Source organism: Sciurus vulgaris, assembly GCF_902686455.1.
Source record: "Sciurus vulgaris genome assembly, chromosome: 10".
NCBI classification, from domain to species: Eukaryota; Metazoa; Chordata; class Mammalia; order Rodentia; family Sciuridae; genus Sciurus; species Sciurus vulgaris.
Window position 1 is genome coordinate 48,688,853 of NC_136470.1, and position 16,798 is coordinate 48,705,650.

The following is a 16,798-nucleotide window of genomic DNA, read 5'->3' on the forward strand; positions in this document are numbered from 1 at the left end:
TGCCTAAAAGATCAACTAAGTCAAAGACTTACTTAGAATGAGAAAATTATAATACAGAAGAAATGAAGATAAGAAAAGTAGGTGAAACTAAGAGTGATAAAAACTCCTGTAAAAACCAATAGGACAAAAACAATGAGTCAGGACATAGAGAGTTTTATAGAATCTGATCACATTTTTTAAGTCTCACTTCTTAGCAGATCATGTCTGTTCCCATTCCCTTATCTAATAATGCAATATCCAATTAATGATGTGCATAGCGATGACGTGCTTAAGATTATCTGGCAAAGAGACTTACCTATCTCCTTATATTGCAGAATAAAAGTCCAAGGATGTGACTTACCTTCTAGGAAAATAAGTGGGCTGCCAGAAATGAAAAGATGTGGAACTGGCACACTAAGTATGCTCACAAAACCATATGGTGAATCTAAGCAGAAATGACAAGGGTCAACCATTATAGGCCACATTTAGGAAATAATTTCATGAATAATATAGAAGTGTGTGGGGCTCTAAGTTATCTCCCTTATTTCACGGAAACTCTCTAAGGATATCGTGGAAAATGTTTTCTTTTTAAAGGAAGTGGGTGGGAACCACATACCACACATGAGCCATCACAAACGGTGCAAAACTAAGTGGCTCTGGTTTTTTAGTGCATTTAGGATTAGGTGCAACTTACTGTTCAGCCAGTCCATCAAAACTCAGTGAGTGATGGTGTATACTGAAGAGTGTATTCTGACCCTTCTTATATGAAAGAAATGTTGAAATATGTCTGCTCAGATAACCCTTCCACCTTCCCTGACTCACCTGGCATGAAGAGACAGTTTGCAGGTCAACATACAGACTGAGCCTCCAGATGGTCAACCCAAAAATAGAAAGCACAAATTGTATCTTCATCCCCAAAAGCACAGAGAAGGAGCAGGCCTTTTCTTTTGTATGTGTTTCCTGATGGCATTTTCTGACTTACACCTTAAGTTATCATCTCAAAGCTCCTGCAAATTCACAAGTACCATTAGGGCCCCAACAGCCCATTACTTAGCTCCCTTATAAACCTTACCACGTTGAATGGAAATTACCTATTTATCTTTCTCTCTCCCTCACACACTGTTTAAATTCCTCAAAAATGGAAATAAAACCATATTGGCCTTTGGAACCCCAGAGCCTTCTAGAAACATAGTAGGTTCAAAAGTTTTGTTTTTTATTTTATTTTGAACCAAATGGGGTAAAAGGATCTGAGAATAGAGAAAGGTAAGAGAAAGAGTATTTAATTATTTATTTTTAAAAAAGACTCTACTATTCAAAGATGGGTATTGACGACCTACTCTATTCTTGGTGTAGTTTCAGGAAATGGAAAGAACAGTGAAGTTGAGGAGAAAAAAGGTGAGCATATGCATAAGATGAGATAGACAGAAAAAAAAAAAGTACAGGTACTAAGAGAAGTACCAATTTTCCTGGGAGATTCAGAAAACATTTCCTGAAGAAGTGGTGTTGAAATGATAAAGGATTTGAGCAGTGTTAATGGGTGGACCCAGGGGCAGGAGCTCCATCAGTCCAGAGGGAAGTTGAAAAGCGGTGGGAGTTGACATAGTGAAAGGCAGACAGTATCCCCTGACAGAAGCATGAGGCATGCAAATGAGATTGGAACGAAAACTTGGGTTCAAACATTGGAAATGGACCTTCAATACCAGAATACAAATTTACAAATAATGTGACACCATCAAGGGTGTCTGAACAGGGACATGACATAAACACTGCTCTGAAGGAACCCACGAGGTGATCTGGAGATGAGGCATACCAACCTGAGGCTGGGTACCTGTGAGATTGCTCACCACAAGTCTGAGTTCCTCATGAAAATCTTAGGTTGTATGACTCCAAGCAGGAAATATTGAATTTATTAAAATTGAATATGAAATAAATACTGGTAAGAGTTTAAGAAAATAGACCATGACTAGGAAGAATGGAGAATAAAAGATAAAGCAGAGATAAAGAATTAATCACCAAGCAAAGGCTAGGATTAAGACAATTCCCATATTTTAAGTAGGTTCTAAGTTAGCACATAGAAGGAGTAAACTATAATTCTCTACTACCCTAGGAGGCTTTGATTTTTCCACTCCGGAGGCAGGAAGAAATTCCTGGGCTATTTTGCTCTTTCCTATTACACCGACCCCATGAGGGAGAATTCCCACAAAGAAATTGGAACAGGAGAAAGGTCGGCATGACTTTAGATGGATATTGATTATAAGGAAGGTAAAAACTAGGAAATAGTTTGGAGTCCTTAATAAAAGTCTAATTGTTTGGGAAACTAGGAAGAGTTATAATAATTTAGTCCATAGCCAAAAGGACAATCAGTTGGGCATGCAGCTCCAGAGACTGAGACAGGAGGACCACAAGTTCAAGGCCATCCTCATTATTAAGCGAGAACTTAAGTAACTTCAAAAGACCCTGTCTCAAAATTAAAAATTAAAAAAGGCTGGGACGTAGCTCAGTGGTAAAGTGCCCCTGGGTTAAATGCGCAGGACCAAAAATGAGGACAATCAAATTTTCCAAATTAAATAAATAAAGGAGTACAGCACTGTGGAGAAGGAGCCGTTTACAGTGGGAACAGAAAACTGCTTAGGTAATCAAACCAATTTGTTTGTTTGTCAAGGAAATCTGAGGCATTGGAGAGAATTTTCAGAAACCAGAAATTTGTGTGGTATGGTTACATTTCCATCAATCATAGGAAAATTACTACTTGATTCTGAGGAAGAAAGTTTAAAAGATAATGGCTGGGCCTGGGAAACTTCCGCCACGTTATGAAACTTAGGCAATGGTGATGGTTAAGTGACAATGTACACTCCACCTTTTAGAACTCTGTATCTAGAATACAGACAAGGTTTAGTTTTAGGATGCACCCCCTTGTAGCAAACACTGGACTACTACACTATGAGCTTTTCCTCCCATGCCTAAAATTAAGCATGTGTTGTCATTGACTGTTGGGTTAACTTCATAGGCATCCACTGACTGGCATGAAGCAGGCATCTGAAAAGCAGAAGGGACTTTAGAGAATGTCTAGTTAAGCTGCCTTGTTTTACAAATACGAGAACTGAGTCCAAAAAGCATAAAATACCTGCCCCAAGTTTTCATGGGTAGTTGGTAGCGGAGTTGAATCTTAAACCCCAGATATTCCAACTCCCCATCCAGTGCTCTTTACAAAACCAGTGGAAGTTGGGCAGCAGTCATCTGTGGAATGACTAGACCAACAGGAAAACAGTGGCTTACAAGATGCAATGGTCTTTTGCAACACATAAGAGGTGTACTTTTCTTCTCTGCTGTGAAGCAGTTTGTGATTTTTATAAATAAAACCCTATTTTAAATGCCCCAGGAGAGTTGGCAATTTTAAGGACTTTACAAGCCAGGGTCATATTTGATGATGGTTAGTTCAGGCTCAGGCTGAGTAACTGATGGATCATTTGATTGATGGAAAGCAACTTCTTTATACTACAGTTCAAATTGTCAGATTTGCTTGAAGCAAGAACACCTGTCTATGATTCTTGCTTAGAACAAAAGCCAACCTCATTTGCAACTTGAAGCACTTAGGAGTAACAGGAAGAACCAAAACTTGACATCTGCCAAGAGCAACACATACAAATAATTGGAAGTTAGCTATTTGAGAACATGGATGTGAATATCCAGCTTTTAGAGCCAGATTCCACTATTTTCCAAGCCCAGATCCTTTTAAATCTCAAGTATCTAAGAGACTGTTCTCCTCTGACACAGAGTAGACACCACCCTTCACATTAGTCTCATTTGTCAACCTGATCACACCCTGGGAGGGTCCTGTCTTCCAATTTCCTTCTTGCAACCACACAGGGCACTGTTAGGGAAATTGGATTAGAGCCTCCTCCATTTCTGCCACCTTACTCAGGTCCCAAGTCTGCAGAATACAGCCACTTACTTCTGTTTCTAAGTATGCTAATGCCTTGGGACATGCAGGCAAGCGTTTATCTACAAAGTTACAATAAAGACTGTATCCTGAAAAAGATGAAAGGTTGGTAATATTCCACTACCATCATGTTATTCTACTGCTCAAAAGTCTTTGTTGCCTAGAATACAGTCAGACTATGGAGGTGACATTAAGGCCTTCCACCGGCTGATCTCACCTCTCTTTCCTACTTCACAGCCTTGTTGTTCTACTACTTGGACCCTTCCCTTCACCTAGGCTAGCTTATTCATCAATGTCTGAACATTCCTGTGCTTTCCCCAGGTACACACATTCCCTCTCTCGCCTGCCATGCACTGGAGTTCATCACCCTCCTGTCCAGATGCTACCTTCCATGACCCAGTTCAAATGCCACTTCCTAACTGAAGTCTCTTAACCACCTAATTAACAGAAGTTCATGCTTTTTTTCACCTCCACAAGAACAAAGCTACACTCTTGTTTTTCTCTGCTTTAAATATTTCCACACTGGTATTCATTCTTAATAGATATTTGTTAATTGATTGATTCTGAATAATCCCCATCCCTCCAAAAAAGGTTTACCTTTGCAAAGGACTTGAAAGTAAGGGGTTCATCTATAGCTGGTATTGCAACCACACAGTGGAAACTTCAGAGCATCTAGCATGTTGTCATTGGATTCCTTTCTTTTCACCAAACTAGGTCTTTCAACCCTCAGTCACCTTTGGAGAGACTCTAGGAAGGGCACACTAGAGTCAGCACAGATCACCTTCCTGGATTCCCAGCTCCTTGTCCAGATCTGCTACTGAATCAGATTCAGGCAAGTGTGAACTGGAGAAACAAACTAATCACTAGCTCCATCCAAACAAAATGAAAGGAGGGCTTTTGTTATGTTGGCTGGGTATTGAGGTTTGAAATAAGGGAGTGAAGGAGGGAAAGGGAGAAGAAAAACACAGCTTACAGCTGTCAATTGCCTTCTCTTTCAGTGTACTTTTCTTGCCTTTTTTTTTTTTTTTTTTTTCTATTTTTCACAACTATGTGATGGAACTGGAATGTTTGGGAGGCATTAAATTTAATCAGGATTGAAAAGAAGATTTACTCTCGCCCAATGGGGATGTTCACTAACGTGCTTTATCATCTAGACCCTCCTCTACCTAGGTTTTCTTTTGTTTGCCCAGAGCACATTTCTTTGCTAAATTAAAAAGTACCAGAATTGTAATCCTGCCTATAAATCCATGTTTGGTTTCAGAGTTCAGTCCCAGGATAGATTGGCCCTGTTTCCAGGGCCAGTAACATGGGTTCTTCATGTCTAGACTTCACTTAATGGGTTTGAATTCTTCCTCAAAAGACATACTATTTGAGAAGAGAAAAACTGAGTAGAGAGAGTCAAATCAAATAGCACATGGGCAGAAAAGTTAAGGTTAAAGTTTTAGCTAAGTACTCATTAATTTTTTAATTCATTCATTAAATAAACAACCCCTGGCTAGTCTCTGTGTCAGTGCTCACTGATGTCATTTATTCATTTATTCAGTGTAGTCAGACTACACATATGTATTGAGCACTTATATACTGCTAGCTAGTAAGCCCCTTGTTAGTACTTGTTACAGCCAAAAAATTTTACTGAATGTAAGATGAATAAGAGATACAAAAACAAAAAGTTGAGCTTAAGATCAATAAGCAGCATCACAAAGCATCATGAGCAAATTTGAATAACTGCTTTAATTTCTGTTTATGAGAAAATCTTCAAGTTTTTATTCCATGTATCATTCATCTTTCACTATATCCTCAGCACATGGGATTTTACTTTGTTGACTACCAGGTGTACTCAGTTGAGAATGAGCTTTGTTACAAAGGAATGGATTGGTTTGGGACTTGAGAGACAGATGAGAATAAGTCTATAAAAAACGAAGTCCAGTGTAAACTTAGCACCTATGGGGGCAAGTATGATTATTATTTGAATGGCACCACTGGGTAATTTCTTAATAGATTCTTTTAAAATCTTTTTTATAGCTGTGGACATTTTCTAGACCAATGGCTCTTGGAGAGGAGAGTAAATTGCCCCCTCTGAGTCATTTAACTTAATGAAGAGATTTTTTATTTTCACACCTAGTGGAAAGCTACAGGGTGAGTAGCAGTAGTGGCATCTGATGATGAGAGGCCAGGGATGCTGCTCAACATTCTAGAATGCACAGAAGAGGTCCAAAATGTGAGCACTACAGAGTTTGAGAAACCCTGCCCTCTAATCATTAGTTTTCCTTTTCCTGGTGCCTGGTGCCACCCAAAGACATCCACACCTAACTGGAAATCACACTAGGTGTTCTATATAGCACTCTTGTGCACTGAAAAGTGCAGAAGGTTTTCAAGCTCACTAGCTGTGTGGTTCTACCTCTTGTTAGCTTGAGCTAGTTGCTTAACCTCTTTAAGATCCCTTTCATTTAAAAAAAATCTCCATAATATGGATCATAACTAACTCCCCCAGTTGTAGTGAGCACTGACTGACCAAGTATATGTGCATACATATATATTCAGTAAAAGTCATGCCTTATTCTACCGGCCTACCCATCCTTCCCCCTGCTTCTCCCTTTCCCTCTCAATACCCCCACCCCTGAGTCTCAAGTTTGCTCCCTTAAAATGCTTTGATTCCTTCGGTGGCAAAAATCAGGCTTGGGCTAGGAAGTGAGTCACCACTCAGCAGCGAAAGAAGCTTGTTTTTCTTTCTCTGAGTGCATTTCTTAATAATTTCAGCCTGATCCTTGGGCCCTTGTTGGTTGAATCCTCCCTGAATGTTTAAGACATACGGAGAAAGGGCTGTGACACCACGATGTTTTCCAATCATTGGGAAGGAGAGTTTTTTAAATACCGAAAATAACCAGAGGGCAGAGAGCCCTGAAATCCTATGTTACATAAGCAGACGTTGGAGGAACGGGCTGGTTCCTCTCCACAAGCAAGTCTCCATTGATACACCTTTATGCTGCTCAAGTGTCAAGAGGAGACTTGGGGGCTGAACACTGCAGGAGCAAGGAGCACTTTCCTGTCAAATCAGCGTTGGCTGGACTGATGAGGAATGGGCTGGGTCTTGCTGGCGGCCGGTAGCACCGTGGCTTCGGATGCAGCAGGGGCTTTACCGGCTCGCGGCGGTGTGTGTGTGGGTGCCCTCGCGCTCCAGGTCCGGGTCTGGGTCCACCCACTCGGACGCCCAGCCTCCCCCTCCTTTGCCTCGCTTATGAACCCTTCCGTTTGCCCGAACCGTTATTTAGCTTTTCAAATTCACAGAAAACACCTTTAATATTAACTGTCACACCACAACTCCCCCCACCAAATGTCAATCAAAGCCGAAAAATAATCCCATTCCCAATTTCTTCCAGATCTTGCTTCTCAGTCTCTCTGTGTTTCTCTCCCTCCCTCCCTGCTGTCCCCCACCCGGCCCCCATTCATTTCCTCCCCGACTTTTCCCCATTTGTGGTCTAGATCTCTTTCTGTCTTTCTCTCCCTCTCTCTCTTGCCGGTTTCCACTCCTTCCTCCTCCCCCCACCCATCCCTGTCTCTCCTCCCTCTTGCAGGCAATCGGCTCTGCCCTCTCCGCCCTCTCCGCCCCTCCCCAGAGAAGTGTCCAGCTCCTCCCGGGGCTGCCCGCCCGCCGCTGCTCCTTCCCTGCCCACCTACTATGAGGAGCAGCTCCTCCCACCTGCCCATAAAAGCCAAGTGCATGTTACCAGCAGCGGATCAGAGCACTTCCCTGGTCCTCTCCGTGGGAGCCCGCGAGCCTGTCTCCCTGATCTTACGTGCTCAAGGTAAGACACTTCTGCAGGCAGCTGACCTATTAGGGGTTGCTGCGGGGGAAATAGTCAGGTCTGGGCAATGCGCTCACCGTTTGGCTAGAGTTAATTCTTATGGATGCCCCATCAGTTGCTAGTTACAGCAACTGGTTTGAAAACAAACTTCTGTTTGAACAGTAAAATAAAACTCCTTTTCGGTAGAAACAGCAGCATAAATATTACAAAACCCTTTTCTCTTTTTAAATCCCTTTTCCTCTTCTTGCTAACTGTTGCCAAGGTTAAAATGTATCTGTTTCGGTGTTAATGCTGACGTTTTTCATTGTAAATATTTCACATATCAGCAGGGGCAAGGAAAACATTGTCCCATTGTCAAAAATGTACTTTAAAAGAAGACAATTAGCTTCCTAAAAATAGCACAGTCAAAAGGTCTGCTAACAATTTTGCCATGTTTTCCAAACCCCCCAAGACAGCTTCTGTGAGTCCTTTTAAAAAAATATCTTTCCAGGTTTAAGTGCTTGGAAAAAGTGATGTGAACGGGTGCCCTTTGCACAGGGACAGTAATCAGGTGGCTGGTAGATAGGAAAGAACAAATCCAAATTTACAAGCTGGGGCAGGATGAGCTCTCACAAAGCTATCTTTTCACCACGTCCTAAAAAGAATTGTGTTGGGACGACAAGAGTACATAAAAGAACTTCATGAATTTCTATACACACACCTAAACATAAAGCATTTCAATATGTTTCACAGTAAGAGAAAAATACAGGCCAGATTATACAATACTTCTGTGTACACCAAACTTCTATAAAGAAAGATCAGCTAGAGGGGATTTGAAAGTTTTAATCCTCCTCACCACCCCCTCTTCCTTCATATAACAAAACCTACCTGATTGGCCACTGATTCTCACACAACTATGCTGTGTTTAAGCTACCCTCTGGGAAAAAAACCAATCTATTCTCCCTGAGGTGGAAAGAGTGTTGTGCACCTGTGAGAGCAAACCACAGTCTGCTGCTACTTCTATAAAAGCAAGACTTTTGGTCCATTCAGTTTGCCATCAAAATCTGTGGGTTGTGTGGGATGAAACTCTCTCATGTGGGAGAAAAACCCTCTTCAAATGTTTCCTCTGGGGAATTGCACAAGACCGCTTAGAGAAGGCAAACTAAAGCTGCCAGTCAGGAAACCAAACCACTATTTTGGCCCTTAAGGTTCTTAAAGTAAGAGAAACCCATTCCCTTTTCTTTTTTGGTTGTTGGTTTATATTGTTTCACAGGAAAAGATAAAACTAACCAAAGCTGTACAAAATTCTCCCCTGTTAAAGAAACTAGAATCATTGTTAGACATTTGACTTAGGACCTTTCAACCGCAAAAGAAATAACAGAGATAATTTAAAATTCTATTTCAGATAGAATGAAGGGATTTAATACTACTACTCAAATGAAAGAGTTATATGTAAACCTTTCTGTCATGTTAAATTTTTTTTCATTGGAAAAAATTATTTCAAGGGAATGCGGTTTCCTTTAAGAAAATAACATAAGATTGCTATTGGCCAAGATAATATGTGACCTACCTTTTATCTCAAGCCACAGTGCAGATGGCTTGCTTCATATCTGATGTAACTGGCTAATCAACCATGACAAGAGCACAGGTATGAGACAAGGCCAAACCAAGTGTGTGGTACGTCCAAGTTCTTCCTTTATGGTAGCGCCTGACTCTTGCCCATCATCACAAGGATGAACACACACCATGTCAGTCACTAGATTCCTTGTGCAGTTATCTTTTCCAGGGTAGCGGGGAATGTTCCCCGTGTGAAAGAGCTCCCTGTTATTCCTAAATTTGGGGATGAAAAGCGTTCTCTGGGGGTTTGCTTCTGCTTTGCCTGGCAGTTAGTCCACTGGACCAGCTATGAACCATTTAACAGTAACTGCCTTTCCTATGTGCCATCAGGTTCAACCCCCTAAATAACTAACTGGGTGAGATCATCTTAGATTGTTGGTGATCTAACCCTCCCAGGGGCCTTTACCAGTCAAACTGATTCCTTCCACAGGGCACACATTAAGCAAATTGGCACTTCCCTTCTTAAGTTTTTAGAAAACTCAGTGATGAGGTTTCAAACAGTTACCCCAGCATTGCCCCTTCTGCCCAGGATGTAGTAATATGAGTCTCCTGTTTTGTGTTTCGTTTTTTTTTGTTTTTTTTTTTTTGTTTTTTTTTTTTTTTTTTTTCCTTTCTAAGCTGCCCCTGAGTCAGATTCTTGGCTATATCAACATTATTGCAACAGGCTTTGATTGATTTCTTAACATTTCTCAAAAAAGAGAAGATAAGCGGCTACCCCTTTCAGGAGAGACACAAGAAGGTGCTTTGCTGACTTTCAGGGCCTACCATACTTAGAGAAACAAACACTTTAGATATTCTACTATTGTTAAAATTACAAAATGTGTCTTCTCCATGATCAAAAAGCATATGCTCCTTTATTACCTTTGCAAAAAAAGAAAGAAAGAAAGAAATCAAAGACAGGAGGATGGGAATGAATAAGGAATTAAGAGTGAAGCTGGGGAAATCACAGAAAAACAATCAGGATCTCTGTTAGAAACACAACCCTTGCTGCTGTCATTTATGTAGGATCTGAGGGGATGAAGAAGAGCAAAATCCATGTCTGCTCTTGATTGTTTGTTTCTCTCAAGGAGAGTTTTGCCACTGACAAGTTAAGATCCATCTCTTAACTTGTTCTTCTCCTTAGTCCTCCTTCTCTGACAGAAGAGAACAACTTAGTCCTAGAGACAAAAAATGATTCAGGTCTGTCCTACATTAAAATCCACAGGAATCTCCCAGTTATAATTTTAAAAGCTAAATTATAAGCATAAAGCCTTCAAATGTATTTTTAGATAATGGGTAGGTCACATCAGCAAAACCAGTCTAACTCTTCGGGAAGGTACAGTGTTGGGTGATTATTTATTTGCAGGTTAGAAGCAGCAATTTACTCCTTCTCCAGTGTCACCCACCCTGGTATTGGTGACTGCAGAGTGATTAAGACATAAACGTAATTCCCAATCCCTGCTACTCCAAGTAACCACTGAGAAACAGGTCTTTCTGCACATGTCATCTTCCTTCTCTTCAGCCATCCCCCCATAAATATGTATGTGCATAATTTAAGGAAGGCAACTGATCTTGAGGCTTGGGAGAGCAGTCTTGTGAGAGAGAAGTGCACTGTTCTAACTACTAAGAACAAAAGAAGAGGAGATGAAGAGGTTAAGGGGACAAAGAAAGTCTTGTGGAATCTAGAGAAGCTTTGTCTTTAGCATTGTGTGAAAAAGATCTCTCACTACCTAATGCATCTAGAAAAGAGGGGGTGGGGAGAAAGGAGGGAGAAGGGAGAGAGAGAGAGAGAGAGAGAGAGAGAGACAGAGAGACAGAGAGAGAGAAAGGAGCTTTTGTTACCAAATGCTAAAAAATATAATGAGAAAGATCTCTCAATGGCCTGGCAGTCATTAACAGCTGTTCACACCCCATAGAACTAAATTATAGCTTTGCTAACTCCCCTTTTCTAGAGAACTGAGGAAGCATGAAGATTGAGAGAGAGTTAACCACATTTCAGCACCAACAGGCTAGTCAAAGATGATCGGTAATTATTTGCTGTTTGAGGAAGGAGGTTCTTTGTCCTCTTTCCTCAAACAAGTAGATTTGCAGGAATGAAGTTAAAGGGAATCACACAAGGTGGAAATATTCACAACCTGGAAGCCCTGCGTAAATAGATCCACCAAGGCAGTGATATCACATTAGATGAAACTGAAGTAAATTAAACAAAATCATTCTCCAAAACTAATCATCATCACCTAAAATAATGAATTCTGATTTCTCAATGTCCCATAGGAGCTAAAGTGGCAATTGAAGCTGATTATGTGATGTATTAAAAGATGCCTGATGATTCACCCTCAGTGTCCTTTATTTGGGACTCACTTCCTTTTCCCTTCCTGGAAAACAAAAACTGGCCCTTCTCTCCTTCAGCAAAACCTTCTCAGAACGTGCAGACACAGTCACAGTGCCTTTGCACCACAGCCTCTGTTTTTTCAGTAGAAGAAATCTCTTCAATTCTTATAGATCAAGTTTTTGGAGTACCACTCATACCTGTGGCTTTTCTCATTACCCAAAGTCTCCACAGACTTCTCTTAAATAGGATATAAATTTTCACTCCATCAAATAAAAAATTTTCACATTTTTTTCTAAACCTTAATTCATAGTCCTAGAAAAAAGATCATTTAGAATTGCTCCTTGCCTTCAGTAAATTCCCTGAGATGAGATTTCTATAGAAGTACTTAAAAAAAAATTTCAGTCTCTATTCTAACTTCTTGAAGATTAAAAGAACTTAGAGAATCCAAAATATAAATGCTGGAAGGAACTTTGGAGCTAATTTTAACTAAAAGTTCATTTTACAGATGAGAAAAGTCAGAAAGGTTGAAGTCTTTCCCAAGGTCACTCAGATGAGTGTAGCAGAACCAAGGTCAAGTAGCAGAACTCTGTAGTCAATGCTCCGTCTTGAGTAACTTTGATGGGTCTCCCCACACAATGTGAATCTAAGGTGTCTCTGACCATGCTGAGCATCCTGTAAAAACTCAATGGATAGGGTTCTCAGAAACCACCGCTGTAGGGGTGTAGACTACAGTTATACCTCTGACCCGGAATGTCTAGGAAACACTGATACAAACACCTGTGAGGAGTGAAGTCACCGATCAACACCTTCATCGTATGTATTTCCCTATTCCAGAAACTGGCACCTAGTAGCTGCTGGGTAAATCTGTGTTTGGTGGAAGAAATTATGAAATTTTTTTTAATTTAAAAAAACAGCTGTTCTACTTTTACCTGAGTTCTACAAGTTATATTATTTTCTGAATATGATTTCAGAGTAAGATCTCACTCTAATATTTATGTGACAGAACATTAATGTTAACATATTAATGTTTGATGACATAATATAATCTTCCTCCTCTTCCACCCAACAGACAATGCGTTGCCAGTTTAATCACCTTGTACCTTCCCAAGTCTTTAAGGAGAGAAAGAGCTAAATACATGTGATAGACAGTCAGACAAAATATGAGGAGCATGCTGATTGGGGGCAAGGAGGGATGATCAGGATCCACCAGTACAAAGATAGGAAGGTGCAGCCATGAGAGTTCACACCTCTGAAACAAAGGAAAGACTCCAGAGAAATTCCAGGTGCTGGAGAAGGGGTTTTGATGATTGTCTGAAGCCAGACCCTCCATTTTGGAAATGAATGCCTATCTGGGTCAGTATTCTTTAAGCCCGGCACCATTAAAAGATGGGATCACACTGGTAAAAAATGTATAAGCTTTCTATTCAAACTATTCAAATCTATTTATCTTTCTATTCAATCTATTCAAACTCTTCTTTACCCTTCACTGGACTTCAACTGGAAAAAGAGCCTCATTTGACCTCATTTTAGACTTGTCTCTGACCAACATAATAACTATGGATGTCAAGACATCAAAATATTCTCTGCTGAGATAACAACACAATTATTGATAACACAGAAAATCCCTCTACTATAGAAATTAATGAAGGTAGAAAAAAATATTCTTGTATCATTTCTGGAAGCATTTTACCCTGAATAAGTGGACAGATGTTACCCCAGATGCTTCTCCACTTTCCTCTAAAGCATGTCTGACAGTTGTTTGCATATCTTTGAAATAGTATTTTGATTTTTGAAATTGATTCATTGTATGTTAAAATGTACATAATCTATGACTAAGTTTAAGCATCATTGTGAAAACATCCTCCTAAGTCTTTCTTGAAGGCTGCCTCTATTGAACTCTCCATTGATGTGTTTACATCACAGAATATTGAGGCATTGGCTCATTTGATGTGCTGAGACCAAAGCAATTAATCACTCTATGTGCTACTTTTCCAACTAACTGAATAGATCTGGGTGTGGGTGTGAGCTGTTGGCTTCTCCAGGCAATTTCATGTATCCAGTCTGTTGAGGAGCATCTCCAGTCCTTTCTGTTACTAGATAAAACTGCTGTTTTTCTAGAAATTTGGCCTCCATATACTAAGGCAAGTAAAGCAGTTTTATATAGAACTTTCACTACCAGGCAGTGGAAGGGTTAAATCACCAGCTACCTTCAGCTTAGTGGGAAGACTTCACATCATAAAAGGTGCCTGAGAGCATGTGGAGAAACTGGGACACATTTTGCCAGCAATCATCCCATTTAATGTTGCTTCCAACTGTCATACCATTTACATGGTAAAGCTAAGTCTAAACTTGGTTCATAAATTCAAAGTGAAAACTGTACATTATTATATTTATTGAAAAATTTCTACTTAGTGATTGCCCAGTCTGAACAAGGCGGAGTCATAACATTCATCAATGCAATCCATCCAAACAAGCGGTCTCTTATTAAAGGCGGATATAAGATAAGGCCAAGAAGTACATGGAGGGAGACACTAGGTGGAGCTAAGAATTTGTGACTTAGGTAGCCAAGATTGTTGAGGTTGGAAGAATGAGGGAAGAAAAGGAATCTGTAGCAAAATATGCTATTGGATCCACAATTCCTAGTTTTAAAATGACATGTCGTCTCCCTTCCAGCTCCCAGTTTATTCCAATCCTTAACTGCCCACATGAGTGGAAGAGAGGTTGTTCACCAGTAGAGGGAGCCAGGGGGCTGAGCCTTTCAGATAGGAACCTGTTGCCAGGGGGTACCTTCAGATTTGAATTTTTCCGATAAAAAGCAGAGTAAGGTGTCTATTACAATCAGTGGCTAGAGAGTTCCTAAAATTGTTAGTTTTTATTTTCAAAAAATGCCTAATTTAAGCCTCTAGGAATAAATCACCCACATTTCAGCAATGCCAGAAATGTCCAGGCTTGCAGAAGTTTATTTGAAAGAAAACCAAAGCAATCTTAGAAAATATTCTTTCCAAGGCTACCACCAGCCAAGACTGAATCTAAATGCTCAATTCAGTAATAAACAAACTCTGGCAGCTGGAGGTCAATGAGAGACAAGCACAAAGAGGACGAAAGATCTGCCATAACTAGACCTTCCCTTGTCAGCAGGACAAGAGGAAGGAGCTAGAGAGAAGACAGAAATGGGTCAGACAAGCTTCTCCCACCAACACGACCCAGAACCTGCTTCCCTGGATGTGGATCTCTAGGGAGCAGCCAGGGCCTTGCCTAGACTGAAGTGAATACCTTTCTGTTGAACATTTCCATTGCACAGCTGTGTGGGGATGACTTGTTAAGACTTGAGACACTTGCATAATTCAGAACCCTTTGGGGGATAGAGATCAATTAGAACCATAAAAATAAATCTTTGGCACACCAGAGAAGGACTGCTTTCTTTGTAACAAAAAAAAAAAAAATTATGACATTCGCAGCAAAACAGAGTAATCCTCTCTCTAAGGCTATTTCTGATGTCAATGGAGATGAAGCTATGGAGATGGTATGCATGTGGCTCAGGAATCCTCCATTCCAAAAAATTCTTCAGCATTTTAATCTCAAAAACACCTTGACTCTCTCTCTGGGGTCTGGGACAAATCACTAATCTGTGTGTGTGTGTGTGTGTGTGTGTGTGTGTGTGTGTGTGTGTGTGTGTGAGTGTGTGTGTGTGTGTGTATAAATATAGATATATATATATGTATATATATATATATATATGTAGATAAATATATGTACCTTAGAAAGAACAATTCTCAAATAACCACTCTCTTTATCAGTTAGACACTCATGGAGTCTTGCCCAGTGTTTTATAGAATGAGGCCTCTTCATCATGGCTATTTATTTAGTATGGTAAATGGATTATACTCAAAACACCTGGGAATGGCTTGTGGTATTTATGAGGAACCAGTCAAAATGGGATAAAGTTTCAAATAGGCACGTATCCTTCCAAGATGTAGCAAGAGCATTCTTGTTTCTTAGAATACAGAGGATAATCCCACATGTCTCAAAAGACCAGACAAGGTCAAGGGCAAGTGGAAAGGGGGAAAGAAACAATAATTAAATTACGGCTTAAAAAGCCTCAAAAGGCCTACGTTTAGCAATCCATATTTTGACACCAGTTAAAGGGGAATTTCTCCCTCACACGCACAAAAAGGATTTGTAAACTAAAATTCAACTTCAAGTATGGAAATATGATATTTTAATAATAATTGTTATATTGTATAAAATCTCTTCATCCCCTTTTCAACATTTTCTAAAGTTCTTTTCAAAGCACTACTACCTGGTATAGGTGTTTATATTAATATTTGGTGGCAGCTCTCCCCTACCTAAGAGTATGTCTTGGTATTGGTATTTTATGGAACAGCTTGCAAACACTTTGGAAGTCACTTCCTACTTCATTATTTCAAGATCTTCTGTAACATGGTATTTTCAGTGTTGCTATTTATTATGTAATACATATTGAGCATCAATATAGGTTACGTGTTTTGATAAACCATAAATTAAGAAACAATCCCAGTGTGATACATTTCTAAACCTGTGTGGAAAAGGAACAAAAAGAACAAATGGACATACTTTGTTCAAGGACTCAATTCTTTATCATAGTAACAATAATAATGGTGGAAATGTCAATATTATTAAACTTTCTCCTCTTCAACCTTCATTTCTAAAAAGAAAAAAAAAAACTCTTCATGTCCTCGGACAGATTAAAATTGTTTCTTCCTTCTCTCTTCTTTCTCATTCTCTGAATATTTTGTTATAGAGAATTGGCCAACAATGAGCAATAAATTCAATAAACAAGGAGCTTAGATAATTCTGTGAACTGGCTCATCAATTTCCGAGCTGACAATTTTGTTTTGACTTTACTTGTCATTAATTAGCTGATATCGTAAGCCAGATATCTTCTTTGAACACTTGCCTTCTTGCTATCATTAGGGGGCCTAATGTCAATAATAGGAAAACACTTACTGATAGTCTATTATAATTTACTCCATCTGAGATTATTTATCTATGACACTCAGGACTTCCACCCCTTAAGTTTCCCTATTTCTCTTAGGTCTTACTTTGGGAATTCTCTTTCTCTTTCACAAGCGCTTAGAGGTCCATACTTGAAAAGTGACAAGAGTCAAGTTACTCTAAGAAAATAAGAAT

The 16,798-nt window shown here is 39.8% G+C and overlaps 1 protein-coding gene across 2 annotated transcripts in view; it reads left to right on the plus strand.

Moving 5' to 3' along the window:
* Positions 1-7,701: 7,701 nt before the first annotated feature.
* COL8A1 (collagen type VIII alpha 1 chain) overlaps positions 7,702-16,798 on the plus strand; it is a 143,328-nt gene continuing 134,231 nt past the window's right edge. For both annotated transcript variants that reach the window (XM_079100542.1, XM_079100544.1), the window contains exon 1: positions 7,702-7,722. The gene's annotated coding sequence lies outside the window, so the exon portion shown is untranslated. The remainder of the gene's footprint in view (positions 7,723-16,798) is intronic.